This window comes from Coccinella septempunctata, chromosome 6 (assembly GCF_907165205.1).
Source record: "Coccinella septempunctata chromosome 6, icCocSept1.1, whole genome shotgun sequence".
NCBI lineage: Eukaryota > Metazoa > Arthropoda > Insecta > Coleoptera > Coccinellidae > Coccinella > Coccinella septempunctata.
The window spans coordinates 2,509,580-2,517,356 of NC_058194.1; positions in this window are offsets into that span (position 1 = coordinate 2,509,580).

Genomic DNA, 7,777 nt, shown 5'->3' on the forward strand with positions numbered 1-7,777 from the left:
TGAAAACCTATATTTTCATATCAAACTTTCAAATATCTGGCTTCGTTAAAAAAAAAAATCGAATCTATTGTTTTTCCATTTTTCATTTTCCAGTTCACTTTGAACTGCTCTCTGGAGTGCAATTCTCTATTGAATCATCAACTGTTAGGTTTGGTTGAATCAAAAAAGTAAGTTCTATACACTTCATATCCTAAGACAGTAGTAGGACACCCTGATTTTTATGCAGAGGAGCAAATAGGTCAGTTTAGGGGGTCTAAGCCCTTGCTCATTTTTGACCCAAAAAATCGAGATTTTCGATACCTAGTTTTTGAGCTGGAATGAAAGCCTTATCAATGCTGATTATGAAACCGGAAATCCGAATTGGATCAAACGAATAAAACAAGAGATATTGCAGATTGAAATTTTCAACTTTTGGAAAATGACATTTCCAAAATGAAAATCTGAACGGTGAGAAATAGGCTTTTGAGAATACTTGCAATGGATTCAGCTTATTTGAAAACCTATATTTTCATATCAAACATTCAAATATCTGAGTTCGTTTGAAAAAAAATCGAATTTATTGTTTTTCCATTTTTCATTTACCAGTTCACTTTGAACTGCTCTCTGGACTGCAATTCTCTATTAAATCATCTACTGTTAGGTTCGGTTGAATCAAAAAAGTAAGTATTATACACTCCATATCCTAAAACAGTAGTAGGACACCCTGATTTGTATGCAGAGGAGCAAATAGGTCATTTTAGGGGGGTCTAAGCCCTTGCTCATTTTTGACCCAAAAAATCGAGATTTTCGATATTTAGTTGTTGAGCTGGAATGGAAGCCTGATCAATGCTGATTACGAAACCGGAAATGCCAATTGGATCAGACGAATATAACAAGAGATATTGCAGATTGAAATTTTCAACTTTTGGAAAATTACATTTCCAAAATGAAAATCTGAACGGTGAGAAATAGGCTTTCAGGAATACTTGCTATAGATTCAGCATATTCGAAAATCTATATTTTCATGATGAACCTTCAAATATTCGACGTTGTTTAAAGAAAAATCGAATTTATTGTTTTTCCATTTTTCCTTTTCCAGTTCAATTTGAACTGCTCTCTGGAGTGCAATTCTCTATTGAACCATCAACTGTTAGGTTTGGTTGAATCAAAAAAGTAAGTACTATACACTCCATATCTTAAGACAGTAGTAGGACACCCTGATTTTTATGCAGAGGAGCAAATAGGTCATTTTAGGGGGGTCTAAGCCCTTGCTCATTTTTGACCCAAAAAATCGAGATTTTCGATATTTAGTTTATGAGCTGGAATGGAAGCCTGATCAATGCTGATCACGAAACCAGAAATCCAAATTGGATCAGACGAATATAACAAGAGATATTGCAGATTGAAATTTTCAACTTTTGAAAAATGACATTTCCAAAATGAAAATCTGAACGGTGAGAGATAGGCTTTTGGGAATGCTCGCAATGGATTCAGCTTATTTGAAAACTTATATTTTCATATCAAACTTTCAAATATCTGGCTTCGTTAAAAAAAAATCGAATCTATTGTTTTTCCATTTTTCATTTTCCAGTTCACTTTGAACTGCTCTCTGGAGTGCAATTCTCTATTGAATCATCAACTGTTAGGTTTGGTTGAATCAAAAAAGTAAGTTCTATACACTCCATATCCTGAGACAGTAGTAGGACACCCTGATTTTTATGCAGAGGAGCAAATAGGTCATTTTAGGGGGGTCTAAGCCCTTGCTCATTTTTGACCCAAAAAATCGAGATTTTCGATATTTAGTTTTTGAGCTGGAATGAAAGCCTTATCAATGCTAATTATGAAACCGGAAATCCGAATTGGATCAAACGAATAAAACAAGAGATATTGCAGATTGAAATTTTCAACTTTTGAAAAATGACATTTCCAAAATGAAAATCTGAACGGTGAGAGATAGGCTTTTGGGAATGCTCGCAATGGATTCAGCTTATTTGAAAACCTATATTTTCATGATAAACATTCAAATATCTGAGTTCGTTAAAAAAAAAATCGAATTTATTATTTTTCCATTTTTCATTTTCCAGTTCACATTGAACTGCTCTCTGGAGTGCAATTCTCTATTGAATCATCAACTGTTAGGTTTGGTTGAATCAAAAAAGTAAGTACTATACACTCCATATCCTAAGACAGTAGTAGGACACCCTGATTTTTATGCAGAGGAGCAAATAGGTCATTTTAGGGGGGTCTAAGCCCTTGCTCATTTTTGACCCAAAAAATCGAGATTTTCGATATTTAGTTTTTGAGCTGGAATGAAAGCCTTATCAATGCTGATTATGAAACCGGAAATCCGAATTTGATCAAACGAATAAAACAAGAGATATTGCAGATTGAAATTTTCAACTTTTGGAAAATGACATTTCCAAAATGAAAATCTGAACGGTGAGAAATAGGCTTTCAGGAATACTTGCTATTTATTCAGCATATTCGAAAATCTATATTTTCATGATGAACCTTCAAATATCCGACGTTGTTTAAAGAAAAATCGAATTTATTGTTTTTCCATTTTTCCTTTTCCAGTTCAATTTGAACTGCTCTCTGGAGTGCAATTCTCTATTGAACCATCAACTGTTAGGTTTGGTTGAATCAAAAAAGTAAGTACTATACACTCCATATCTTAAGACAGTAGTAGGACACCCTGATTTTTATGCAGAGGAGCAAATAGGTCATTTTAGGGGGGTCTAAGCCCTTGCTCATTTTTGACCCAAAAAATCGAGATTTTCGATATTTAGTTTATGAGCTGGAATGGAAGCCTGATCAATGCTGATCACGAAACCAGAAATCTAAATTGGATCAGACGAATATAACAAGAGATATTGCAGATTGAAATTTTCAACTTTTGAAAAATGACATTTCCAAAATGAAAATCTGAACGGTGAGAGATAGGCTTTTGGGAATGCTCGCAATGGATTCAGCTTATTTGAAAACCTATATTTTCATATCAAACTTTCAAATATCTGGCTTCGTTAAAAAAAAAATCGAATCTATTGTTTTTCCATTTTTCATTTTCCAGTTCACTTTGAACTGCTCTCTGGAGTGCAATTCTCTATTGAATCATCAACTGTTAGGTTTGGTTGAATCAAAAAAGTAAGTTCTATACACTCCATATCCTAAGACAGTAGTAGGACACCCTGATTTTTATGCAGAGGAGCAAATAGGTCAGTTTAGGGGGTCTAAGCCCTTGCTCATTTTTGACCCAAAAAATCGAGATTTTCGATACCTAGTTTTTGAGCTGGAATGAAAGCCTTATCAATGCTGATTATGAAACCGGAAATCCGAATTGGATCAAACGAATAAAACAAGAGATATTGCAGATTGAAATTTTCAACTTTTGGAAAATGACATTTCCAAAATGAAAATCTGAACGGTGAGAAATAGGCTTTTGAGAATACTTGCAATGGATTCAGCTTATTTGAAAACCTATATTTTCATATCAAACATCCAAATATCTGAGTTCGTTTGAAAAAAAATCGAATTTATTGTTTTTCCATTTTTCATTTTCCAGTTCACTTTGAACTGCTCTCTGGAGTGCAATTCTCTATTGAATCATCAACTGTTAGGTTTGGTTGAATCAAAAAAGTAAGTTCTATACACTCCATATCCTGAGACAGTAGTAGGACACCCTGATTTTTATGCAGAGGAGCAAATAGGTCATTTTAGGGGGGTCTAAGCCCTTGCTCATTTTTGACCCAAAAAATCGAGATTTTCGATATTTAGTTTTTGAGCTGGAATGAAAGCCTTATCAATGCTTATTATGAAACCGGAAATCCGAATTGGATCAAACGAATAAAACAAGAGATATTGCAGATTGAAATTTTCAACTTTTGAAAAATGACATTTCCAAAATGAAAATCTGAACGGTGAGAGATAGGCTTTTGGGAATGCTCGCAATGGATTCAGCTTATTTGAAAACCTATATTTTCATTATAAACATTCAAATATCTGAGTTCGTTAAAAAAAAAATCGAATTTATTATTTTTCCATTTTTCATTTTCCAGTTCACATTGAACTGCTCTCTGGAGTGCAATTCTCTATTGAATCATCAACTGTTAGGTTTGGTTGAATCAAAAAAGTAAGTTCTATACACTCCATATCCTAAGTAATATTATACACTCCATATCCTAAAACAGTAGTAGGACACCCTGATTTGTATGCAGAGGAGCAAATAGGTCATTTTAGGGGGGTCTAAGCCCTTGCTCATTTTTGACCCAAAAAATCGAGATTTTCGATATTCAGTTGTTGAGCTGGAATGGAAGCCTGATCAAAGCTGATTACGAAACCGGAAATGCCAATTGGATCAGACGAATATAACAAGAGATATTGCAGATTGAAATTTTCAACTTTTGGAAAATTACATTTCCAAAATGAAAATCTGAACGGTGAGAGATAGGCTTTTGGGAATGCTCGCAATGGATTCAGCTTATTTGAAAACTTATATTTTCATATCAAACTTTCAAATATCTGGCTTCGTTAAAAAAAAATCGAATCTATTGTTTTTCCATTTTTCATTTTCCAGTTCACTTTGAACTGCTCTCTGGAGTGCAATTCTCTATTGAATCATCAACTGTTAGGTTTGGTTGAATCAAAAAAGTAAGTTCTATACACTCCATATCCTGAGACAGTAGTAGGACACCCTGATTTTTATGCAGAGGAGCAAATAGGTCATTTTAGGGAGGTCTAAGCCCTTGCTCATTTTTGACCCAAAAAATCGAGATTTTCGATATTTAGTTTTTGAGCTGGAATGAAAGCCTTATCAATGCTAATTATGAAACCGGAAATCCGAATTGGATCAAACGAATAAAACAAGAGATATTGCAGATTGAAATTTTCAACTTTTGGAAAATGACATTTCCAAAATGAAAATCTGAACGGTGAGAAATAGGCTTTTGAAAATACTTGCAATGGATTCAGCTTATTTGAAAACCCATATTTTCATATCAAACATTCAAATATCTGAGTTCGTTTAAAAAAAAAATCGAATCTATTGTTTTTCCATTTTTCATTTTCCAGTTCACTTTGAACTGCTCTCTGGAGTGCAATTCTCTATTGAATCATCAACTGTTAGGTTTGTTTGAATCAAAAAGTAAGTATTATACACTCCATATTCTAAGACAGTAGTAGGACACCCTGATTTGTATGCGGAGGAGCGAATAGGTCATTTTAGGGGGTCTAAGCCCTTGCTCATTTTTGACCCAAAAAAATCGGGATTTTCGATATTTAGTTGTTGAGCTGCAATGGAAGCCTGATCAATGCTGATTACGAAACCGGAAATCCCAATTGGATCAGAGGAATATAACAAGAGATATTGCAGATTGAAATTTGCAACTTTTGAAAAATGCCCTTTTCAAAATGAAAATCTGAACGGAGAGAGATAGGCTTTCAGGAATACTTGCTATAGGTTCAGCATATTCGAAAACTTATATTTTCATGATGAACTTTCAAATATCGGACGTTCTTTGAAGAAAAATCGAATTTATTGTTTTTCCATTTTTCATTTTCCAGTTCAATTTGAACTGCTCTCTGGAGTGCAATTCTCTATTGAATCATCAACTGTTTAGTTTGGTGGAATCAACAAAGTAAGTTTCATACACTCCATATCCTAAGACAGTAGTTGAACTTCCTGATTTTCAGGCAGAAGAGCAAATAGGTCATTTTAGGGGGGTCTAAGCCCTTGCTCATTTTTGACCCAAAAAATCGAGATTTTCGATATTTAGTTGTTGAGCTGGGATGGAAGCCTCGTCAATGCTGATTTCGAAACCGGAAATCCCAATTGGATCAAACGAATAAAACAAGAGATATTGCAGATTGAAATTTGCAACTTTTGAAAAATGACATTTCCAAAATGAAAATCTGAACAGTGAGAGATAGGCTTTCAGGAATACTTGCTATAGGTTCAGCATATTTGAAAACCTATATTTTCATGATAAACTTTCAAATATCTGACTTTGTTCAAAAAAAAAATCGAATTTATTTTTCTTCCATTTTTCATTTTCCAGTTCACTTTGAACTGCTCTCTGGAGTGCAATTCTCTATTGAATCATCAACTGTTAGGTTTGGTTGAATCAAAAAAGTGAGTACTATACACTCCATATCCTAAGACAGTAGTAGGACACCCTGATTTTTATGCAGAGGAGCAAATAGGTCATTTTAGGGGGTCTAAGCCCTTGCTCATTTTTGACCCAAAAAAATCGAGATTTTCGATATTTAGTTGTTGAGCTGGAATGGAAGCCTGATCAATGCTGATTACCAAACCGGAAATCCCAATTGGATTGGAGGAATATAACAAGAGATATTGCAGATTGAAATTTGCAACTTTTGAAAAATGCCATTTTCAAGCTGAAAATCTGAACGGAGAGAGATAGCCTTTCAGGAATACTTGCTATAGGTTCAGCATATTCGAAAACTTATATTTTCATGATGAACTTTCAAATATCGGACGTTGTTTGAAGAAAAATCGAATTTATTGTTTTTCCATTTTTCATTTTCCAGTTCAATTTGAACTGCTCTCTGGAGTGCAATTCTCTATTGAATAATCAACTGTTAGGTTTGGTTGAATCAAAAAAGTAAGTACTATACACTCCATATCCTAAGACAGTAGTAGGACACCCTGATTTTTATGCAGAGGAGCATATAGGTCATTTTAGGGGGGTCTAAGCCCTTGCTCATTTTTGACCCAAAAAATCGAGATTTTCTATATTTAGTTGTTGAGCTGGGATGGAAGCCTTATCAATGCTGATTTCGAAACCGGAAATCCCAATTGGATCAAACGAATAAAACAAGAGATATTGCAGATTGAAATTTGCAACTTTTGAAAAATGACATTTCCAAAATGAAAATCTGAACAGTGAGAGATAGGCTTTTGGGAATGCTCGCAATGGATTCAGCTTATTTGAAAACCTTCATTTCCATATCAAACTTTCAAATATCTGGCTTCGTTTAAAAAAAAAAAAACGAATCTATTGTTTTTCCATTTTTCATTTTCCAGTTCACTTTGAACTGCTCTCTGGAGTGCAATTCTCTATTGAATCATCAACTTTTAGGTTTGGTTGAATCAAAAAAGTAAGTACTATACACTCCATATCCTAAGACAGTAGTAGGACACCCTGATTTTTATGCAGAGGAGCAAATAGGTCATTTTAGGGGTGTCTAAGCCCTTGCTCATTTTTGACCCAAAAAATCGAGATTTTCTATAGTTAGTTGTTGAGCTGGAATGGAAGCCTTATCAATGCTGATTACGAAACCGGAAATCCCAATTGGATCAGACGAATATAACAAGAGATATTGCAGATTGAAATTTGCAACTTTTGAAAAATGACATTTCCAAAATGAAAATCTGAAAGGTGAGAGATAGGCTTTCAGGAATACTTGCTATAGATTCAGCATATTCGAAAACCTATATTTTCATGATGAACTTTCAAATATCCGACGTTGTTTAAAGAAAAATCGAATTTATTGTTTTTCCATTTTTCTTTTTCCAGTTCAATTTGAACTGCTCTCTGGAGTGCAATTTTCTTTTGAATCATCAACTGTTTAGTTTGGTGGAATCAACAAAGTAAGTATCATACACTCCATATCCTAAGACAGTAGTTGAACTTCCTGATTTTCAGGCAGAAGAGCAAATAGGTCATTTTAGGGGGGTCTAACCCCTTGCTCATTTTTGACCCAAAAAATCGAGATTTTCGATATTTAGTTTTTGAGCTGAAATGGAAGCCTTATCAATGCTGATTACGAAACCGGAAAT